A 23,750-nucleotide genomic window follows, 5' to 3' on the forward strand; every position below is an offset into this window, starting at 1 on the left:
GTCCCGGGAAGAGGATGAGGACGTTTCCCGGCCTCGGCTGACTCATGGTAGTGAGTATTAGTCACCCTTCACAAGAATCAGCCCACGTCCTCTAGTAGCCTCTTACCTCCCAGAGGCCCCTGCCCTGTGTTTACCTGCCCGAAGTTCCTCTCCCGGCCACTCCAACCCACACCCACACAGTTCAGGCAGACACGGGAGCCCTGTATCACTTTTCACTCTAGGCTCTTCTGTGAGCAGTGAGACCCGGGACAGTCTGGGGATCTGTGGCTCCATGGAGGAGCCCAGTAGGAGCAGAGAGGCTGCAGAGGTGCACTGAGGATAGCCACTCACTCAAATCAGGGAAGCCCACTTGAGCCCACCTCTCAAACATAAGGCCCCCATCCCAGCCGGCCCCACCTCTTCTCATTGAAGCAGGGTTCCTCTGCCTCAGCACTGCTGACACTTTGGATCAGGTATTTTTTGTTGAGGGGCTGTCTGGCCATTGTAGGCTGGCAAGCAGCGCCCTCAGCCTCTAGATACCTGGGGACTCCTTCCCTTGCCAGTTGTGACAACCAGAGATGTCTCTGGACCTTGCCAAATGTCTCACCCTACACCCTCATCATTAAGAACCACTGCCGTGGACAGCTGGCTGGTCCTTTGGTCCCCCCAGCTTCATCCCCCACCACTCCTGGGCCTTCTCCCCACCTCACCCCAGCCCCAGGCCTGGCTGAGATGTCTCCTCCAACACACACTGGAGGAGGCAGGGCAAACCAGCCCCTACATCTCGAGAAGGCGGCCTGGCCCACTTGCTGGCAATCAGAACGGAGAGGCTGGCTCTGCAAGCCAGGCCAGTGCTGAGCTGGGGAGCAGTCAGCGGAGGAGTCTGGCGGGTGAAGGAGGAATCAGTGCCTCAGAGAGGAGCCAGGAAAGGCGGAGTAAGTCTGGGACAAGACCACAGGTGGTAGTGTGTGGGTCCCGACCTGGGGAGGCCACCTGGAGCTGAAAGGGAGCTCAGAGCCCTAGCGACATGGCGCTGCCTCCCAGCAGTCCTGAAAAGTCCAGACCCAGGCTCGGCTGCAAGCATTCAGGAGGCCCAGGCTGGATCAGGAAGGTGGCAGGGACTGAGTTCAGAGCCTCATGTGGGGCTGGGGCCTCGGGGCATGAAGCTCTCAGTGCAGTGGGTTACGTAAGTGCTCTCTCTCCAGCAAAGAAACGGAAGAGAGCCCTGAGAGAACGCATCGAAGGAGGAAACTGGGAAGCTTCGCAGGGGAAGGAGGCTTTGGAGCCAGTTTTGTCAGATGACAGGAGTTCATCAGACAGAGAGGCAGGTGGAGGAAGGGCATTCCTGGGAAAGGGCACTCACAGTCCCTGTACAGGCAAAAGGTGCCCCCAAACAAGGAAAGGCCAGCAGGTCCGCGTGGCTGCTTCAGGAACCGTGGTTCAGCCCTTGCGTGATGGGGAGTAAGGGTGAAGTGGGTCTGTTTTCCATGGGAAAGCGGCTGGCAGGGAGTGTGCGAACAAATGGCCAGTTCACGCAACGTCTGCCCTCCCTGTTCTCCTCATCAGTGAAGTTCAGGTCACCTTGATGCAAGGTCAGCATGTGCTGGTGTGAGCTAGCTAGCCATAGTTCCTGCAGGAGACCTCAGTCCAAGTATGCCTTGGCCTTGGTCAATTTCTCAGGGAAGACACTGAAACTCCCCTGCCTGCACAGTGACACTTGGTAGCAGTCACTTGGCCCAAGACCTGTAGTCAAGAGGCCTGCAGTCCTGTGTTTGAAATAGGGTGTGACTGCACTTGCTGGTACTGAGTACCTATCACTCTGCTAGGGGTTAATGTCTTCCCTTCTCACAATGCACTGCCCACTGGGCCCACACCTTTCCTCTAGGTCACCCTGGAAAGCCACATTGCTGTAAGCCCAGCCCTCAATCACCTTAGGGCAGAGAGAAGATCAGATCAAGCCAGAGTATCCAGGGCCAGCCCTGGCTGGAGGAGACTCCACCTCCTGCCCTGCCCCTGTGGGTCTGTCCAGTCCCACCCAGTCCCAGGAAAGGGCTGGGACTGTTTCCATTTCCAACCTGTCTGGGCTGCTCCTTTCTTGCCCAGGTGGCTCTGCTGGGAAAACCTTTAACAGCTGAGCAGGCTTTTCAGGATTGGCTCGATGCCAGGGCCAGGGCCAGGGTGAGGGATGAGCTGGCCACATAGCAGTAATTGCCTGTGTTGCCCAGGTGCTTTTCTTTAGAGGATCTCAAAATGTTTTACCAGAAATAGGAGTTGTCCCAGCTGTGAAAGGACCCAGGGAAGAAGGGTCACTCGCTAAGCTGGTAACAGCTTTGGCAATAGAATGAAAGCTTCAAAAGACTGGCTCCAAGGGAAGTAAACAACAGAATGTAAGGCGAAAATTGTATCCTTCATAATACTATCTGAAGTTAAAACAGGAGGTCACTTTTTATGGAAATCTACATAAACCTAATAAGCACAGAGTGCGGTGTGTGTGTGTGTGCGCGTGTGTGTGTATTCAGGGAGGGAGTGGAATTGAATGAGATGTGGCACTCTCTGCCTTCCTGTGGCCCAGACTTCCCAGGGAGCTCCTCACGTGAGAATCTTCCCTCTGAGACTCTGTACCCAAGGTTGCCTGCTCCTCCTCAAGGCCAGCAGGGCCCAGGTCTCCCACTTGAGAGGAGACAGGCACTGTAGGCCACCTGTCCTCTCCCAAGATGAGACCATGCCTTTTTAGAATGTCCTCTTGGTCACTTTCCTCTCCCACTGCCGCCGCCCCTCACCCCTCACCCTCAGTTCCCCACACCTCTCACTCATGCACTCTTCCTGCCAGTCTTATGTGCCATCGCCAGATTCACCTTCCTAAAATCCTGCCAGAATTAGCCCCTCATCCTTGTCCAAAGGACATTGTCCATGTTCTCTAGCAGAACATTTGAGACTCTCCCCAGACTTATCTTCCCGCTCTGGTCCTCCCTTGCATGAAGTCTCCTCGAGATATTTCATTGTCTGCTTGCTGGTCCCACATGTGCCTTGAGCCTTCCACCCTCTCTACCCTTCCAGATCCTTCCCACCATCCTTAGGAAGCAGCCCTGACAGGAAGCCTTCCTATCACAAGGCCCCTTCCAGAGTCTGTTACTCAGGAGATCGTGTTACCTCCTTGGATTCAAATCCAGAGCTTCTCCTTCTCGAAAGGCCTCACTATCTTACTTCTTACTCTGCCCTTATGAACACGCTGCCTGGGCTATGAGCTGTCTTCCCAAAGAAATTGGGTTGCCAGATTTAGCAAATAGAAATCCAGTTAAACTTGAATTTCAAATAGATAACAACAAAAATTGGTGTTAGTCTATGCCATGTAATATTTGGAACCTATTTATATTAAGAATTGTTTATCTGAAACTCGAATTTAACTGGGGAGCCTAGAGCCTATATATTCTCTGGCAACCTTACAAGGAAAGCATAAGCATGAAGCTTTCCATCTCCCTCAGGGTCCGACACTCAGAGGAGTTCTCAGGACCTGTATCGTTGATTGATTATTTTTTTTAATTCAGCAGAGAATCCTTGGCTTTCATCTGCTCTTGGTCCCAAGACCCAGAGTCCACTTAAATCCCTTCGGTCCAGTTGAGTCATCTGCAGCAAACTTCTAACAGGCCATCTAGGAGACTATCTCTTCCTTTAGTACCTCATGTTCTCCTTAAACATTCAGCCTCGAGACCACACTAGCAGCAGATGGGTTTCAGGCAATAAAACTTCGAATGTTTCTTGCGAACCAAAGGAGGAAGGAGCTCTAGGGCCAGGATGCTTGGTTTCAAATCCCAAGTCAACCGCATGTGATCCTGAGGACTCAAGCAAGAAATTTACATCTCTAGGTCTCAATTTCCCCAACTATAAGCTGGCAATCATAGCAGGTGCTACCTGACAGATTGTTGTGATAATTAAATGAGATAGTACAAGGCAATTGAAGAATACACTGACTTTTACATGGAAAGCACTCAATAAATGGTACCTGACATTGGCAGTAATTGCCTAAGACTGTCAGTGGCTGCTGGTGTGGGCACAATCTCTTTTTGGGGTCTCTTTTGCTAGCTGCTCACCAAAGTAGTGGTCATGTATGAATCTCCATAAGCAACAGAGTTATGGCAGAATCACAGAGGAGGGTTCCCCAGTGAAGGTTCTTCGTGGGGAGCTCCCACCTCTAGGTGAGGCAAAGCAAGACATGCAGGGACTTCCTCTAAAAATGTGGTTTGTCCCTACTTCTCCAATTAAACTACAAATCATTGTCCTCCCTTTTCCACAACATCTTTGAAAGACTGGTAAGAGCTACTCTCCTTGACGAAATGGGTGGCCAGTTTCAGACCCAATTGGATGTTGACATATGTTCTTTTGAATATATGTTTAATGTGTCATTTCATTAAAATATTTTCTTTTTCTTATTAATATATGTGTAAGAAATATATTCATGAAGAATATAATGACTCAAATAAGACTGTATTCCTAATGCATAGTTACTGACACATTCAGGCAGAACACAATCAGATGTTCATGGAGAACATAGTCAATGAATGTGTTTCAGAAAATCATTGTTTCAAAACAAGATTTTGGCATATTGGCAAATTCAAAGAACTGATGGAAATGACTCCCAAGTAAGTTAATTTGCAGAGAATTGGCTGCTTCTCATGAGAGAAAATCAATTTCTGCCTCTTGTCATCTGTTTACAATTTGATTCTGAGAACTTCTAGAACAGTGGTTCTCAAACATGAACATGTGTTAGAATCACTGAAAAGCTTGGCTGAGCTGCTGATTTTTGGATGGTGCCCCAAAGGATTCTGGTTCTAGGTGGGGCGAAGCCCAGGAATCAGTGTGTTGAGTAGAATTCCAAGGTCATTCAGACACCTGAAGATCCCACACCTCACTTGGAGAACAAGTTGAGTGTAATGAGGAAAATGAGATGTGACTATAATATTCATATATATTCATCAATATAATGATCATGAGATGTTGCTATAATATTCTAAGGCAGGATTTTTTTTCCTTCTCTTAGTGTGCTTGAAAATTACATCCAGCTTTAACACGAATATTGTAAGACAATATAATTACCTACACTCCGCCATTCTTTTCTTTGGTTTGAGACAGGAACTCTCTCTACCATCCAGGCTGGAGTTCAGCAGCACAATCACAGCTCACTGCAGCCTCAAACTCCTGGGCTCAAGCAATCCTCCCGCCTCAGCTTCCTGAGTAGCTAGGACTACATGCATGCACCACCAATCCCACCTACTTTTTGTAGAGACAGATCTTCTTGCTATATGGGCCAGGCTGTTCTCTAGCTTTTGGCCTCAAGCGATCCTTTTGCCTTGGCTTCCCAATGTGCTGGATTATAGGTGTGAGCCACCTTGCCTGGCACCTGTATCCCATTATTCTAACATAATTATCTTCTTTGCAAACAGCCTTCAATATGCATGCCAACTGATTGCCAAAGGTACACACTGATTTATATTCTACCTTTTCTGTTTACTATAAGAAATATCTTCCACTATGTGGCAAAGGCATTCTTATTATCATTTCTAATGGTTATGTAATATACCACATGCACTTCCTGTACCTTGTTTAATTAGTCCTCTAATATTTTGTATCTTCTATGTGCTATATCATTTCAAATTTGTAAGCACCATGAACGTCTTCAAACATGTAGTTTTTTGCTTCTGTTGAATAATTTTCATAAAATTCATTTCCAGAATTGACATTAGTGGTGTGGGAGGAATCTACAGTGGTTCCCTGCAGTGAGAACACAGTGGAATGAGAAGCAAAGATCATTCCTGGAATGACGTGAAACATGAATATTGTAATCCCTGATTAAGCTGCTTTCTTGAAGCTCTAGGATAAGGGTCTACAGATCAATTTAAGGTCATTGAAGAAGTTAGACAAGCAGGGGTTATGAGCTTCTTATAGAATCATTATCTGAATGTAGCATGTAGGGAAGGCCTGAGACACTGTAGGTATAATGCCTTTCAGTATTTGATGCATAATAAAGATACTGCACTTAGTTCATTAACACCCTGGCATAATTGAATTGCATCATTAAATCATTAACACTCCTTGCCACACCACCCAACACGTCTGGGCACTATCCAGAGGCGTCCCATTGAGTCCCAAGACCTTGGAAAGAGTAGAACCAACTCACCCAATTCCCACCCTGCCCTTCCCCAGCTGCTCCACCAGTAGAAGAGGGAAGCAGAGGTCTGGATGTGAGGAAGACCATTAGCCAAGTCTCACTGCCTACCTAGGGCTGAAGTTGTGACAGTGTGCTGATGAACCACAGAAAACCGGGAGGAAGAAAACTGGTTGCTCTCCAGGTGTGTGATGTGAGGAAGTTATTCTGATCTCACTTCCTCGAAGATGGGATCTTTGTCTTATTGACACCCCAGTAGGTGCTCCACAAATGGTTGTCCAGGGAGTGAATGAATGGTTGGCCTTTGCCTAGGCTCATGCTGATACCCCAGGCTGCCTCTCCCTGATGTACTCTGTAGGGGGCACTCTCACTACTGCCTTCACTGCAGCCACCACCTGGGATGAAGGCACCTGTGTCTCCATCCTGGGCAGTGCTGATCTTGGCTTTACTTATCTTCTGGATCTGGTTTTTTTGAACCTGACAAAAGGCAGGTGTGTGGGTACATTAAAGCACAATGTGTGGTATGTTTATTTGTTTATTTGCTGGAAGACCATTCCAGCAGTTGCAAAGTCCCACTTGGGTGGGGCATTCCAGGAACATCCTCTGTCTGGAAATCTGAGCCCTGGTTCTTCTTCCTCAGCTGTCTTCTCCATCTCATTCCAACCTGCTTGAGTTCCCCCTCCTGGCTGTGCAAGCAGCCTCTCCCTTCAGACCTCCACCTCCTCTTCTGAGATTTGGCTACCCCAGCTAGGAAGCCCGTTGTAAACCCAGGACCATGGATGGTTTCCCTTTCCCTGTTTCCTGCTTCCCAACATGCATAAAACCTCTTTGAGCCTCAGATGGGATTGCCCAAGCCTCACCTCCTACAGTATCTAAATCTTCAGCTCTTATTCTCCAGCAATAAGAAATCAGCTCAATATACGTGGAGAGCTTTGGTCCCATCAACCTCAGACGCTATGTTCAGGTGGGGACAGCAGGTGGGAAGCCACCTGCCTTCCCTCTTCCACTTGCCCTGCCTGGGATACTGAATCGCAGGTAAGAAGTGGAGAGGTGTCTTCCTGTCCCAGCCCAGCTGCTGAGAGATGAGCTAGAGAGGGCGGCCTCAATCCGGTCGGCCCAGATTGAGGCCTAGACTCAGACACCTCCTGGTTCCCACGCTCAGGCAGTAGGCCTGAAGCAGGACTGGTTTCATAATCTCACCTTTGCCCAGTGCTTTTTGCAAAATGATCTGCCATTTGGTTCCCACATCACAATCATTGTATTTATCTATGCAAAACAGCACCTCATTAAAAAAAAGAAGAAACGCATCACCATTGGCCCAACCCCTCATTAAAGTATAACGCACAGGCCCTGGGCACACCCAGGGTGGAACCAGCACCCAGACTGGCCTAGGTGTTAGGCCCATGTCACTAGCTCTGTCCCCACCCTCACCCCATTCCTCTTAAATGAGCTGTGCTGCTCCTCAAATCTCTGTTGGAGATGACACAGAAGGAGTCCTTTGGAACTGAGATGGGTTCACTGGGGGAGCCCCTCCTCCAACGGGCCTTCTCCCCTCAACTGTTATCTCTACTTATCTCTTCCTCTTGCCTTCAGCTCAGCTTCTACCATGATATTTGCTGACTACGGACATATTTGTACCTTTGTTTCTCTCTAGAATGGAAGGCCCTGAGCACATGAACCATATTATGTTTTTCCGGGCCTAAGCCAGTGTTTGGCACATAGTAGATGTTCAGTAAATATTTGCAAAATGCCCAATTTAATTTTTGACTTCATGATAAGGAATTCCATGATTGTTTTTCGGCCAGATGGTTCCCCTCCCATTCTCCCTGGAAAGACACCACCCCTTTCGTTGTCTTAAGCAATGCTTTCTATCCTTGACAGCCAGGGTCTCAGGAATAAAAGTTGAAAAATGCTTTCATTTTGAATAATAATCTTATGCTTTTTGTATTATCTGAAGGACTTTAATTTACTGTGCAACATTTAAGACATACAGAAAAGAAATAAGAAAAGTATCACAGCCCTGTACTCACCACCCAACTTGAAAACACCCAAAGCATGATCACTACAATGGAAGCCCCCAGGCAATTCTGACGCCAGGCACCTATCCCCCTTCCTCTCCTTCAGAGAAACTTACATCCCAAATGTGATGGCCATCTGAAGTTTTTACAGTTAATTTTTTCATGGGATAGGTATGAGGTTTCCCGTCCGTGTGTCCTGCAGGCTGAGGTCAGACTGTGTTCTCACCGGCCCCGCCCGCACACCACGCCTGCTCTGTGCCCCAGTTTCTCCATCTGTAAAGTGGTGATAATAATACCCATCTCTTCCCCACTTCTCTGAGTGTGCAGATGAGTGAGATAAATGTAAAGTGCTTGGAGCATCAAGAGAGAGAGGCTCTAGATAACCCCAAGCGGGTAGATAGTGCAGGAAGCGCCAGCAGGCCTCCACCACGGGTTTCTGCTGGCGGAGAAGGGTATGCTGAGCTGGTCACCTTCCTGTGCCCTGACCCCTGAAGCCAGCTCATTCACACAAGCTAGCCAGCTCCGCCTCCTCTCTATGGGTAGCCCTCCTTCTGTGCTTGTGAGATCCTGGAGCTGAGACAGCCAGCAATCCTCTTTGACCACAAAGGACCCATTTCAGCCACAGACTCGGCAGCTTCTCGCTGTACTGTAGCAGGGTCCCTCCTCTCTCCTTTCCAGCCTTTCTGCGTGCTGAAGTTGTGCTGTCTACACAGCAAGCGCCTAAGCAATGGTGGTGATCGGGCTAGTGGTGATCCATACTCCCGAAGAAATGGGGAAGAAATCTGTGTGCTGAAGCCCTCAGCAGCACCACCCGGCTCAGTAGCCCTGTGTGAGGCTGGTGTGAATGCACTGAGTAAATAGGCCAGTGAGGTCTACGAAATTTAAGACTTCCTGCTCCCAGGACCCAAAGAGACAAACAAGGTTGAAAAGCACAAACTCAACATTTTTAAAAACCACAAAAATGAGGTAATTCCCACCTAAGGCCATCTCCCCCATAGTCACAGCAGAGGGCTTCAAGGGTGGGAACCGTGTCATGGGGAGCAGAGTAAGAGCTGGCTACTGGTCCACCAGCCTCAAGAGGGGGAGCGACGGGGGTAGCATAGTCAAATGACTATCCAAGGGTCATCCGAGGTGTCTTGGTGGCTAAGGGTCATCCAAGACACCATCACTTGACTCAACCAGCAGAGACTTCTGAAACAGTACAATGGTGGGGGTCAAAGGAAGTGGCAAACTTGGTAGGTAAAAGAGTTTGCTGACACAGGTGTTATCCACAGTGGAGAAGTCACTGTCATTAGAAAATATTCCCCCATTTGCTAAGTGCTTTCGGCACTCTAGCCCGAGAGGCGATTCAGAACGCTGATATTGCAGATAAGTGCAAGGATGGAAACAGCGGCGGCTCTCGTCCTTCAATCTCAAGAATTCTGCCAATTCCAGGCGCCCGTGCTGTGTCTACACTTCAGGGCAGCCCTTGAGGAAGATGGTGCTCCAAGAAAAATCCCGAAAACATGGTCCAGAAAGCTGGCCACCAACAAGGGGAGCTGATGGGAGAATGGAGGCTTGGATCTCTGACCTAGGATGGCACAGATAGGAACTGAGAGAATCAGGGCTGGAAAGCAGGGCCATTACTGGGAACCTTCCAGTAGAAGAGAAAGAATCTTGGGCTAGTGTCTGAGAGAATTGAGTTCTAGACCTAGATCTGTGTGACTTTGAGTGAGTCATTTCATCTCTCTGGGCCTCAGTTTCCTCATTTGTAACATGAGGGGGTTGGGTTGGATTATGTCTAAGGTTCTATCACATTAACACCCTATAGATGGCATCAAAGAACAGAGAAGGGACCAACACTGGAATGTCCCTAAATGTAATGCATTGGGCCACCAAAGCAGAATGGAGTAGAGAGTTAAAACTCGTATTTGGAGCTAGGTGCAATGGCTCACACCTGTAATCCTTGTCCTTTGGGAGGTAAAGGCAGGAGGATCACTTGAGGTCAGGAGTTCAAGACCAGCCTGGACAACATAGTGAGACCCTATCTCTACAAAAATTTTTTTTAAATTATCCAGGTTTGGTGGTGCACACCTGTAATCCTAGCTACTCAGGGAGCCAAAGAGGGAGGATCACTTGAGCCCCAGAGTTTGAGGCCGCAGTAAGCTATGATTTCTTTTTTTTTTTTAATCACTTTATTTTATCTTTTTTTCCCATTTATTTATTTTATTGCATTTTAGGTTTTGGGGTACATGTGAAGAACATGCAAGGTTGTTGCTTAGGTACACACGTGGGAGTGTGATCTGCTGCCTTCCTCCCCATCACCTACATCTGGGATCTCTCCCCTTGCTATCTCTGCACTTCTGACTGGGCAACAGGGCAAGACCTCACCTCAAAAATATATTTTAAAAATAATAATGATTTTAAAATAAAATAACTTGTATTTGAGAAGCATCAGAACAAGCTGTAAAGCCTTCCTAACCCTGCTTCCCACAGTCACACACAGCATCCTGACCTCCTTGCCACATGGTCAGAGTATGAGCCAGTGGGCTCCAAGCTGGGCAACCCAGTTCTGGGTCCAGTGCTTGTGCTGGCCATGTGACTTCGGGAAAGGCAGCTCTCTTTTCGCCTTGCCTGTTTCCTCATCTCTAAGAGTCTTCACCTCCTCCCTGCCCCATGAGGAGGCTGAGAGAATTCACTGAATAATGTCCACTTAGCATTTGCAAAGGGGGAAGAATCCCACATAAATAGAAGATGATGAGGGTTGTTGCGACAGCTGCTTGATTCCCTGAGCTCTTCCCCAGCCCTTCCTGTGCTGCTGTTGGAAACTAACCTGTTGTGAGTCACTGTTGTCTTGTTCTCAAAGTTCAGAGAATTCCCCTCGAGCATCATGTTCCTATCTAGCCTCACAGCCAAATGAGGAGGCACCAGAGAACAAGGCTAAGAAAATATGATGCCACCACTTCCCTAACACCTGAGTCCACTTTGCTTTTTCCCACTAGACTGTATGTTTCATAAGGGCGGGGACATCTGGGCAACCATGTTGCACAACTGCAGGGGGCACCATCTGCCAGCATTTAGTTGACACCCAATAAGCATTTGTTCAATGAATGACACAAACTGCCCAGGTAATATTTGGGTGGAAGGAAGAAAACTAATATTTTTGAAGGCCCAGCAATGCCAAAAACACTTTATGTTTTATTTATTTCTCTTAGCAGTCTTATGGAATCAAAATTATTCTCTCTTTTTATGGTTGGGTAAACTGAGACTCAAGAATTAAGTAATCACCAAGGTCTCACACGTTGTAAGCAGTAGGCATAGAATTTGAATCCATGCCTGTTTGACAGGATTCCAGCCACAGTGCCATGAACGTAGATAGGGGAAGGAGCCAAATACCTTAAACCAAGATAAGCTGAGACACTGTATTCAACAAAGGTTCTGGCTGGACCAACAAGGTAATAGTGCCAGAAGGGCACGGCCTGCAAGCTAAAGAAATGCCCCCTTAAACCAAGCCTTTAAATAGCAAGTGCTGGCTGAGAAAAAGCCCAAGTTTCAATAGGTTCTCAAACCTTCCAGGAGAGCCAAGGGAATCTGGGCCATCCCTTTTCCCTTCCTTTCTGCCTGTTTTTACCTCCACTACCTCACCCTCATCACACTCATGCACACACAATCCCTGCTGCAAGGTCTTCCAACAAATATAAACACAGAGACACACAGTGTCTATTCCCCTTTCCCTGCAAAACCCCTGAGTTCCTAGAAGAGCTGCCAAGCAGGAATGTGGACAATATGAATTACAGAGAGAACAAGAAAAGACCGGGCACAGTGACTCACGCCTGAATCCCAGCACTTTGGGAGGCCAGGGCGGGTGAATCACTTGAGGTCAGGAGTTCGAGAACAGCCTGGCCAACATGGTGAAACCACGTCTCTACTAAAAATACAAAAATTAGCCAGGCGTGGTGGCGCATGCCTGTAATCCCAGCTACTAGGGAGGCTGAGGCAGGAGAATCCCTTGAACCTGGGAGGCAGAGGTTGAAGTGAGCTGATATCACACCACTGCACTCTAGCCTGGGCAACAGAGTGACACTCCATCTCAAAACAAACAAACAAACAAACAAACAAACAAACAAAAAGCAAAGAACAAGAGGATTTCTTTGCCTCAACGCTGCTAAAATTCCAGAGTAGAAGAAGTAGCCTTTGTCCTCCAGTCCCAGCCTGGGGCATTTTCCTAGCATGAACAGTGTGGGCATGGCTCCCCCAGCACCACAGAAGAACCCAGGCTCAACCCCTCCATTCCTGAGCTTTGTTGACCTTCATTAATTCTTTGATATGGGAACAATCATCTCTGGCCTAATATCAGAAGGATCTGTGCTTTCAAACACCACAATGGGCCTTGTTTAAGAAGCAGTCGCTAGGAGAGCCCACAGGGAGAAGTACATATTTACTTAGGCCTATGGCACTTGCAAAGGAATTATTGACAGTTGAGAGACACTTCCAGCTGAATATATCCCAAGGCGTGGTGGCTCCCCTCATCTGGGGCCTGATAACTGCTGGGTGCCCTGTCAACTGGCTGACAACTCATGGCTTCCCCAACTGCTGCCCAGGTAAAGCAATGGGATTGAGCGAGTTCGTGGAATCCCTCTTATTCTTTCCAGAGATCCACCTTGCTCAGTTCTTTTTTATTTTTATTATTTTTTAATAAAATGGAGACAGGGATCTTGCTATGTTCCCCAGGCTGGTCTTGAACTCCTGGCCTCAAGGGATCCTCCTGCCTTGGCCTCCCAAAGTGCTGGAATTACAGGTGTGACCCACCGTGCCCAGCCCTTACTCAGCTCTTTCAACCCCCGAAAGGCATGAGTGTCAAACAGGAAAGTGACCACAGCTTCACTCCCTAGAAGATAACGTCACTAAACAGGGAACCCAGGACTAAAGACTGCTTGTTGCACCTGTGAGCCTAAATCCCAGCTCTGCCAATACCTATGTATTTGTGTACTAGGGCCACCATAACAAAATCCCACACATGGGTGGCTTAAACAATACATCTTTTTCAGAAACGTATTATCTACCTCAGAAACATATTTTCTCACAGTTCTGGGGCCAGAGGTCCAAGACCCATGTATAATGAATGTCAAGGATAGAGTAGCAACTAGTAAAGAGGCATCACAAGCCATCCTTGGACAGTTAGCTGCATTGACAGGACATACTTGGACAGTGCACAGCTAGAGACCTTCCTCTTTGCAGTTCTATCTGCTTACTTCCAAAAAAATTGTATCTAGATTTTGATTTAGACACTTTCAGTTGCACTCAGGCCTCTGTCAGTGAGATAAAGAAAACAGGGCCGGGTGCAGTGGCTCACGCCTGTAATTCCAGCACTTTGGGAGGCCAAGGTGGGTGAATCATCTGAGGCCAGGAGTTAGAGACCAGGCTGACCAATATGGTGAGACCCTATCTCTACTAAAAATACAAAAATTAGCTGGGCATGGTGGAGTGCACCTGTAGTCCCAGCTACTTGGGAGGCTGGGACAAGAGAATTACTTGAACCTGGGAGGCAGAGGTTGCAGTAAGCTGAGATTGCATCACTGCACTCCAGCCTGGGTGACAGATAGAGACTCCATCAAAAAAAGAAAATAAGAAAAGGAAGAAAACAGATTTCTGTCTCCATAAAAAGTCTGAAGCTGCTATTTTTTTATTCATTTTTTTCTGGGCCTCAGGGCTAAGAAGCGAGTTAATCGTCCTATTTGGTTTCCGGCATCATCGCACTCACTGCATTCCCCTCCCCCCAGCAGTTGCTGTGCTCATGTGTTTCAAGGGATCCTTTGATAAGTATATATCCTTGTGAAACACATGGTATTATTTTGTAGGGGGATTGTAGTTTTAATTCATAAATGGTATGCTATAAATAGTATTTGGTTTCCTGCTTTATTTTCCAGTTCTAAAGTATCACCATGTGACAGTGTGTGTGTGTGATTCCCTGTGTCTAAGAGCCATGCGTATTCCACAGTGTGCCCACCAGTTAACCTATCCACACACGTGGTGATGGACAACTCAGTTGCCACAAACAAGGCAGTGAAAGTGCCCTGGTGGCCGGCACAAGAACTGCTCTGAGAATCCCTAAAGGGTTTCTGTGCCCCAGGTGGACACATCCACACTGCACTGAACCCTTACGGACTGCTCTCTGACCAAGCAGATCTATGTAATAAGTTGCTTGGTATGGTGCTATTACCTTATGAGCTATTAACCAAAGAATCCTACACTGGGGCATCAGGGTTTAATCCAGCTCTGCCACGGGGTGGCTGTGGGATGTTACGTAAGTTACATCATGTGTCTGGGTCTCTGGACCCTTTTCCACCAAATGCATATGCCAGACAAGGTCAACTCAAAGCCAATCCAAACCCCGCTGGGAGTGCATCTGAGAGGCAGAGCAAGATAATGGAGCAGAGAGAGCTTCGGACCCCAAGTCCTGGCTTTGGCCACCTTAGTGAATGCAGAAGCAGCCCATCGGGAATATACGTGTTATAGGAGTCCTTTGACAGTGAAATGAAGTAACGGACATGAAGCATCTGGCACTTGGAGAAGCTATTCAACAGATATCCGTTCTTTTTATTCCCAACCCATGTCCTTTCCCTGTTTTGTCATTTGCCATTAAAGAATTCTGAAATTTTTTGGAATTCTAAATTCTGACAATTTACTCTACATTCTCTCTTTTCTTAATGAGGTGTAAATACATACAGCAAGGTCCAACAATCTTCTTTTAATAACAGCTTTATCGAAGTATTCACATACCATAAAATTCACCCTTTAAAATTATACAATATGGCCAGGCATGGTAGCTCAGGCCTGTAATCCCAGCTTGGGAGGCCAAGGTGGGCACATCACAAGGTTAGGAGTTCAAGACCAGTCTGGCCAATATGATGATACCCCGTCTCTGCTAGAAATACAAAAATTAACCAGTTGTGGTGGTGTGCACCTGTACTCCCAGCTACTTGGGAGGCTGAAGCAGAAGAATTGGTGGAACCCAGGAGGCAGAGGTTTCAGTGAGCCAAGATCGTGCCACTGCACTCCAGCCTGGACAGCAGAGTGAGATTCCACATCGAAATTCTAAATAAATAAATAAAAGTATACAGTGCAATTCCGTGGTTTTTATAATGCTCTATCCACAGAGAAATCTCATCACTATTTAAGAACATTTTCATCACCACCCCCCCACCAAAAAAAAAACCCTCACTCTCCATTTCATCCTCTCCAGCCCCTGGCAACCATTAATCTACTTTATGTCACTACTCTGAACATCTCATACAAATGGAATTATTCACTCTTTGGCCTTTTGTGACTGGCTTCTTTCACTTACATGACACGTTCAAGGTTCATCCGTATCGTAGCATGTGTCAATACTTCATTTTTATTGTCAAATAATATGCCACTGTATAGACACATCAGTTTTGTGTATTCATTCATCAATTGATGAACACTTGGATTGTTACCACTTTTTGGCTATTATGAATAAAGCTTCCATGAATATTCACGTACAGATTTTTGTGTGGTCGTGTTTTCAATTATCTGGGGTATACACCTCGGAATGGAATTCCTGGCCATATGGCATCTTTATGCTTAACTTTTCAGGAAGTACCAAATGTTTTCTGAAAAACCACTTTTCAGTCCCACAGCCATATATGAGGGCTCCAATTTCTCTACGTCCTCATCAGCTCTTATTATCGTCTTGTCTCTTTTGTTTTAGCCACCCTCGTGGGTGTGAAATGGTATCACTTTGTGGTTTTGAAGTGCACTAATCTTACATTAGCAGCTTGGTTTTTGCAAATGTGTACACCTAAGGTACACACACACAGATTTAAATACAGAACATTGCCCTCCTCTTGCCTCCAGGTCACTATCCTCCACCCAAGGTAACTACTGTTCTGTAGCAACATTGACTAGTTTTCCTGTTTTTTAACTTTATGTAAATGAAATCGTAGTGTATATACTCTTATGTTTGGCTTTTTTCACTCAAAAAAATGTTGCGGTATCAGTGGTTTCAGGTGCTTGTTCTTTTTACTCCTATGTGGTATTTCATTGTATGAGTATACTGCAATCCATTTATTCATTCTTTTATCAGTGGACATTTGTGTTGGTTCCCGCTTGGGGTTACTATGAATAAAACTGCAAAACCACTCTTGTACTTTTCTTTTGGAAGAAACGTGAACTCATTCTCTTAGGTCTCTACCTAGGAATGGCACTGCTGTATCATGGAGTTGCTTTGACTTTAGCAGAGGCTGCCAAATAGTTTTCCAAAGTGGTTGTACCTATTTACGTGCCCATCAGTAGTGTATGAGCATTCTAAGTTGCTCTGTATCTTCTTCAGCACTTGAATAAATCAGTCTGTCTGTTTTTGTTTTTTAATTGAGACACGATCTCACTCTTACCCAAACTGGAGTGCAGTGGCACAAACATGGCTCGCTACAGCCTCAACCTTCTGGGCTCAAGTGATCCTACCATCTCAGCCTCCTGAGTAGCTGGGATTATAGGCATACACCACCATGCCTGGCTAATTTTTAAATTTTTAGAAATGGGGCGTCACTATCTTGCTCAGGCTAGTCTTGAAATCCTATCCTCAAACAATCCTCCCACCTCGGCCTCCCAAAGTGCTGGGATTACAGGTATGAGCTACCATGCTCGGCCTAAGTTTTTAAAGTTTTTAAGGTAAGTTTTAGTTTTGGTGTATAGTGGTATCTCACGGTGGTTTTAATTTGTGTTTCTCTGGCAACGAATCATATTGAGCACCTTTGTGCATTGCCTTCAGTCTGAAACTTAGCTGACAAATAATAATCAACTCTCCTTGGTGGTTACAGGAAGAGCTAAGGATTGGGGTACTCCAGGGGGGCCACATCAAGGGTGAGGTCTTTTATCCAAGCTCCTTGATCACACTCTACTCATCAAACACTAATAAGAAATCCATTGCTATGAGCATATTTATTCATTTTTGAATTAACAGTATTTTACTTTCAACTCCTAAAACTCTTCTTGCAACATATCCTTAACCCAATAAAGAAAGAGATGGAGTATTAGTAAAGTAAGTGTAAAAAAAATTAACCAGTCAATCTTCAAGGCCAAGAATTGACTATATTAAACACAAGAACTTTTCATTTAAAAGTTAAAGTCAGGTGAAGTTATATTCTAGTATTTAAGGGATGTTTAAGTTCACATTTCTCTTTTTGTTTTTTGAGACAGAGTCTCTCTCTGTCACCCAGGCTGGAGTGCATCGGCGCGATCTCGGCTCACTGCAACCTCCACCTCCCAGGTTCAAGAGATTCTCCTGTCTCAATCTCCCACGTAGCTGGGACTATAGGTGCATGCCACTAAGACTGGCTAATTTTTGTATTTTTTGTAGAGACAAGGTTTCACCATCTTGGCCAGGCTGGTTTCAAACTTCTGGCGTCAAGTTATCTGCCTGCTGTGATCCCCCAAAGTGCTGGGATTACAGATATGAGCCACCACGCCTGACCTTCCTCTTTGCTTTTTTAATAGAAAGTTTATATTCTTTATGATAGCTTAATGGAAGGAGCATTTGAAAGAGGGTCAATTATTTTCAAAGAAAGTATACTCTGTCCTCAAGTTGGGAGAGATGACGTGAGAGGCAGGAGTTTCAGAAGGTTCCTTAGGGTAATCACATTATGCAGGGCTCTGTGCAGTGGCCATGGAACTAGGGGATTGGGAGGATGCTATGAGAACTACCAAGCGGTTGATGAAGGGTCAGCCAGGCTCCAGACACCTCTGCTGCACCCACTAGGCAGGAATGGGGTAAAATGCCCAGGTTCTTTGGGTAGAAGAATTTCAGAGACAATGTGAGGCAAGATTTGGAGTTTCCAACCCCTCCATGACAGTCTCCATGTAAGCAAGACTTTCCCACCCAACAGTAAACTCCTCTCCTCTCTCCCCTGCCCAATAAATATCACTAATGTGTTTATGTCTTGTTAACCTACTGGGGCAAAGGAGTAAGCCCCCTGTTAAAGTCAACAAAGCAAATATCATCCCACAGATTTCATCAAATACTAAAACAATTTTCAATGTGGAAAATTTCTTCTTAATAGGGAAATGGAAAATTACAGATATAGAATCATCCAATCTTAGAGCTGGAAGGAACCTTGGAGGTCATCAGTTGAACCTCGAGCCCGCTGCTGGAATTCTTATTACAACATCCCTGCTGTCCTCTGCTTGAATGGTCCTAAGGCCGGGCCCTTTCTCAGCACCTCTAAGGAAGTTTTCCACCCATTGTTGGGTGGTTGTTAGGCAGTTGCTCTCATGTTGAACCAAAATAGTCCTGGACACTTCACCCTTCAGGCACAGTTTGAACAAGTCTATTTCCTCTCCTCTGTGAGAGCCCTTTGAGTGTTTTAAGACTTTGTAAGCCTGATCCCCTCTGAGGCTTTTGTCCCCAGACTAAGCATCCCAGTTCCTCCAAATATATAATAACCCATTCTAAAACCTGGCCATGGACAGGCTCGTCACTGGTGTGTGCTCTTCCTAATGCTTCTTTCCCTCGTCTTGAAAACCAGATCCACAGCAGGGATTGGGCCAGCATACCCACTCTCAGGGATTTCCCAAAGGTACAGATGATGCTTCCGTGACACCTTTGCAAGTTCAGTGCATGAGGGATGCAAGCTGTACACTAGCAGATAAGAGGATTTGTAAAAAGTTTTTAACAAGAGTGGGTATTTTTAGGAAATAAAAGTGACACTGTTGACACCAATTTGGAATGAGCCCAAGCAGTTTTCCCAGAAGAGAGGTGGGTTCTTGCTAATCTAGTTGCATACTCTAAGTATTTTCTAGGCACCCATACGTATAGTACAGTATTATGTTAGAAAACTGCTAGAGCTTCCTTAGTCCTGGTCTAATCCACTTGGGCAAAGTGGTCCAACCAGGGCAGTGAGGATGAGTGCATGGGTACTCATTCATGTACAATTCATGTTTGAGCCTTACCTGCTATGCTGGTGAACTAACTGCTTCACCATCCCACCCTCCACAGCCCAGACCCCAGTGGGAAGTAGTCAGCTTGTGAGTAGGTGCACACATGTGTACAGACACACATACAACCCTCCCAAGCACACGCACATCCTTGAGGCCTTTTCTATCAATACCCCACTTGTATTCAGCTATCCATCAGGGGCGAAAAGAAATAAATCAGGTCTTCACTAGAAGAATCCTGGCCTCTCCCTGAAGGCGCAATGATGTTATGGTAGAGGTGCTTCTGAGCTGCCAGCAAAACAAGACAAAGGTCTTATTTGGTTTATCAAGCCCAGGTTACACCCATTGTTCATTAGGCCAGGCCGCGTTAATCAGTACCCAGACCTTTGAATAAAATCTTTGCCAAATAGATCTGTATAGATATTCTTGCTACACAATAATGAAAGCACCACCTCTGGTAGGGAGGCAAAATCACTAAGATTTTAGGCAATAATCTTTCCTTGCTTACAAAACAGGGAGTGATGCCTACCCCAGAGATATAAACAGTTTTTAATTCTTTGAAGGGGTATCTGTAACTTATGCTAAAACCAATTGCTAAAATAATGCTAAATGGGGCTTTCTGGAAAGAAGGCATTGTGAGTAAAAGTCCCAGAAGAAACCCTTCTCTCCAATTTCTTCATACATTCCTATGCAAACCCACAAAGGAGGGAATTGCATGATTTTAAGAAGACCAAAGACTCCTGTTTTTAAAAATCATGTATCACCCGGGCGCAGTGGCTCACGCCTATAATCCTAGCGTTTTGGGAGGCCGAGGTGGGTGGATCACAAGGTCAGGGGTTTGATACCAGCCTGACCAATACGGTGAAACCCCATCTCTACTAAAAAATACAAAAAATTAGCTGTGCATGGTGGCACGCATCTGTAGTCCCAGCTGCTTGGGAGGTTAAGGCAGGAGAATTGCGTGAACCTGGGAGGTGGAGGTTGCAATGAGCTGAGATCGCTCCACTGCACTCCAACCTGGGCAACAGAGCAAGACTCTGTCTCAAAAAAAAAAAAAAAATTAAAAAATCATATATCAAAACTTGAGAATGCAAAAGAATTCTAATTACAACACCCAGGGGAATGGTTATGAAATACCAATAATGGTTGATAAACACTCAATCTATTCAATGAAACACATACACAAACCTTTGACCAGAAGCACGAACTTAGAAGTAACAGTCAGCATGATGAAAGCCTGGGAACACGCCTCTGACAAGCAAGAAGGGCATTAGAGACCCAGGTGTTTCCCCTTTGATTAACGCTCTCTCTGAGAAGCCCAGATTGAGAGGGAACTAGAAATGATCCATCTTTGCTTTGGAAAGGGCTTTCCTTGATCTTCTTGGGTTATTGTGCAGCCCATTCTGCAAGCCTCCTCCCATCCTCCCTCCTGGTTGTCAAAACAGGTCTGTGGGAGAGGCATTCTCAGGAATGTATGATGCTCTGTTTAATATGGAAAATGATCCTTCCAAGTTAGGGGAAGAAATGGAGAAGCAGATTTCCTCTGCAGCCTTCACAATACAAACCCTCAGGGACACTGAGAGATGGGTCGTTTCACAAGTACCTGAGGAAGATTTAGAAGTTGTAGCTCTTGCAGGCATCTAAAGGGTTAGGTCAACTCTAAGGGTGATTCAGTTCAACTTTCCCTCTCATTTTCTTCACTTTTTTTTTTTTTTTTTCAGATGGAATTTCACTCTTGTGGCCCAGGCTGGAATGCAATGGCGCAATCTCGGCTCACCGCAATCTCTGCCTTCTGGGTTCAAGCATTCTCCTGTCTCAGCCTCCCGAGTAGCTGAGATTACAGGCACGCACCACCATGCCCAGCTAATTTTGTATTTTTAGTAGAGACGGGGTTTCTCCATGTTGGTCAGGCTGGTCTCAAACTCCCAACCTCAGGTGATCTGCCTGCCTCGGCCTCTCAAAGTGCTGTGATTACAGGCATAAGCCACCACGTCTGGCCTCATTTTCTTCTTTTAAGGTTCTTAGAAAGAAAGTGAGAGGCCAGGCATGGTGGCTCACACCTGCAATCACAGCAATTTGGGAGGCCAAGGCGGGTGGATCGCTTGAGGCCAAGAGTTCAAGACCAAGCTGGACAACATGGTGAAACCCTGTCTGTAAAAAAATAAGTAAATAAAATAATAATAGCCAGGCGCAGGTGGTGTGTACCTATGGTCCCAGCTACTCAGAAGGCTGAGGTGAGAGGAACACTTGAATCCAGGAGGCGGAGATTGCAGTGGGCTGTGAGGGCGCCACTGCACTCCACTCTGGGCACAGAGCTTGTGACCATGACCCTGTCTCAAAACAAACACACACAAAAAGGTGAGAACTGTTTACCCCCTGCTTAGAGAAGGATGGTTACTACTCTCAACAGGGATGGTTGAAATTTTCAAAGATTAGCATATGATAAAACAAGTTGTACCTAATTAGGATTTTCTGAATCTCAGCCTGTAAACTTACTAACTAGGTGATCTTAATATCTCTGAATCTCTATTTCCTCATTTATAAAATGGGGCTGAACTCTTCCTCAGAATTGTTGCAAGGATTAACTTAGGTAAATGAAATTCAGATGCCCATGGCATCCAGGAAACAGTAGCTGTTATGTAATTGACTGTTCATGGCTGATTCATTCACAGACTGCAGGGATTTTGTGCGTAAGAATCAATGTTATGAAAATAATTATTGTGCAGATAGGCAATGCTAAACAACCAAGCACAAACAATTTAGTAATACAGTGCTGAAATCCATGTGACTCCTCTGTTGAACAGCTAACACTTTCACGAGCTCCAACTGGTACGTATCTGCTGTGATATGATGAGAAGGGCCTGGGTTTTCAGCCTGGCATACCTGACTTCTGCTCCAGGAATGCTACCATGCAGCATGGAACCGCGGAACGATGGGAGAGTTACTCAGAAAACAGCATATAAAATTTATTATGCATCTACATGCTTTGATTATTTTACAGTGCGATATTTTCTTTTTACGGTCAGTTTTAATTGTGAGGCCTTGTATTTTTTTAAATGAAAATTTAAGCACTCTCTCAAATTCTTCTTTTAAGTTAGAGAACTATATTATACAAAGTTTGGAAAACAGAAAAGAGAATAAAAGTCATAATTCCACCCTCCTAACACAACCAACCCACCCACCATCTCCCTTGTGTATTCTCTTGCGCTGAAAGCATCTGAAAGACCACACTGTGATCCTTCTCACCTGCTGTATTAGTCCATTTTCATGCATCTGATAAAGATACACCCGAAATTGGGAAGAAAAAGAGGTTTAATTGGATTTATAGTTCCACATGGCTGGGAAGGCCTCAGAATTCATGGCAGGAGGTGAAAGGCAGTTCTTACGTGGCACTGGCAAGAGAAAAATGAGGGAGATGCAAAAGCGGAAACCCCTGATAAAACCAAAAAACATAACGCACAGATCTCATGAGACTTATTCACTACCATGAGAACAGTATGGGGGAAATCACCCCCATGATTCAAATTATCTCCCACTGGGTCCCTCCCACAACATATAGGAATTATTGGAGTACAAGATGAGATTTGGGTGGGGACACAGAACCAAATTGTACCACCTGCCTTCCCTCCACCATCCTCTCAATTGTTTTACTGGATTGTTATCAGGCTAACAAAAGCAAACAGGCAAAAAACAAAAACTACAACACACACACACACACACACACACACACAACCAGCACATCACATGAAACAGAAAAAGGCAAAATTTAGACTCCATATAGCGAATGGATTAATGCTACAGTGTGGCTTTTATCCATTATGAATGTGCTTACCAAGATCACTTGGTTCTTGACTAATGTGACTGTTATCAGGACAGGACCCAGGAAACCCTCAGTGAGTTTTCCTGGACTGGTACTGAATCCCCTTGGGCCATCACATCTGGATTGGTGGTCTGTTGGATGTTACTCACTCAGGAGTTTCTAACAAGAGACCTGAAAAAAGGCAACCATAAACAAGGGAGGGAGGGATGAGTTAGCCAAGGAAAAACTGTCTGATGTGTTGTTGGGAATAGATGCTCGGGCCCATTTGTTGGGAATAGATGCTCGGTGCTGCAAAGAAAAATTAGCACTGAGACAAAGGATCTTTCAGCAACTAAATTTTTACTTCATGGACTGCAGGAAGGATACCCTCGCGAGCCACTGTAACACAAGAGTACAATGAACAAAGGAAAACACACAAATTTATCCCTTATACATTTGGGGTTGTCCTTACTGCTGTGTCTGATCTCTGTTGGCTGGAGTCAGACCTCACAATCTAAACTAAAACCCAATTGACTAACAACTTAAAACTTTTCTAAACAGGTAAAAGCAATGGAGAGCTGGAACATGCCTGTGAGCACATCCAGCACAGATATCTTCGTTAAAGTACAAGGACATAGAATGTACTATGTGCCTGTAAGCATGGCATGTTTAACAGCTACACAGGATAGGGCTTTTTTTTTTTTTTTTTTTTTTTTTTTTTGAGACGGAGTTTCGCTCTTGTTACCCAGGCTGGAGTGCAATGGCGCGATCTCGGCTCACCGCAACCTCCGCCTCCTGGGTTCAGGCAATTCTCCTGCCTCAGCCTCCTGAGTAGCTGGGACTACAGGCACGTGCCACCATG

At 45.8% G+C, this 23,750-nt stretch overlaps 1 long non-coding RNA gene across 1 annotated transcript in view; it reads left to right on the top strand.

The window, feature by feature from the left end:
• The first annotated feature begins 813 nt into the window (after nucleotides 1-813).
• Nucleotides 814-23,750, top strand: part of LOC119467325 — a 29,120-nt gene continuing 6,183 nt past the window's right edge. Inside the window, exon 1 of the long non-coding RNA XR_005195866.1 lies at nucleotides 814-914. This is a non-coding gene — a long non-coding RNA (uncharacterized LOC119467325). The remainder of the gene's footprint in view (nucleotides 915-23,750) is intronic.

This window comes from Cebus imitator, unplaced genomic scaffold (genome assembly GCF_001604975.1).
Source record: "Cebus imitator isolate Cc_AM_T3 unplaced genomic scaffold, Cebus_imitator-1.0 Scaffold13, whole genome shotgun sequence".
Taxonomy (NCBI): domain Eukaryota; kingdom Metazoa; phylum Chordata; class Mammalia; order Primates; family Cebidae; genus Cebus; species Cebus imitator.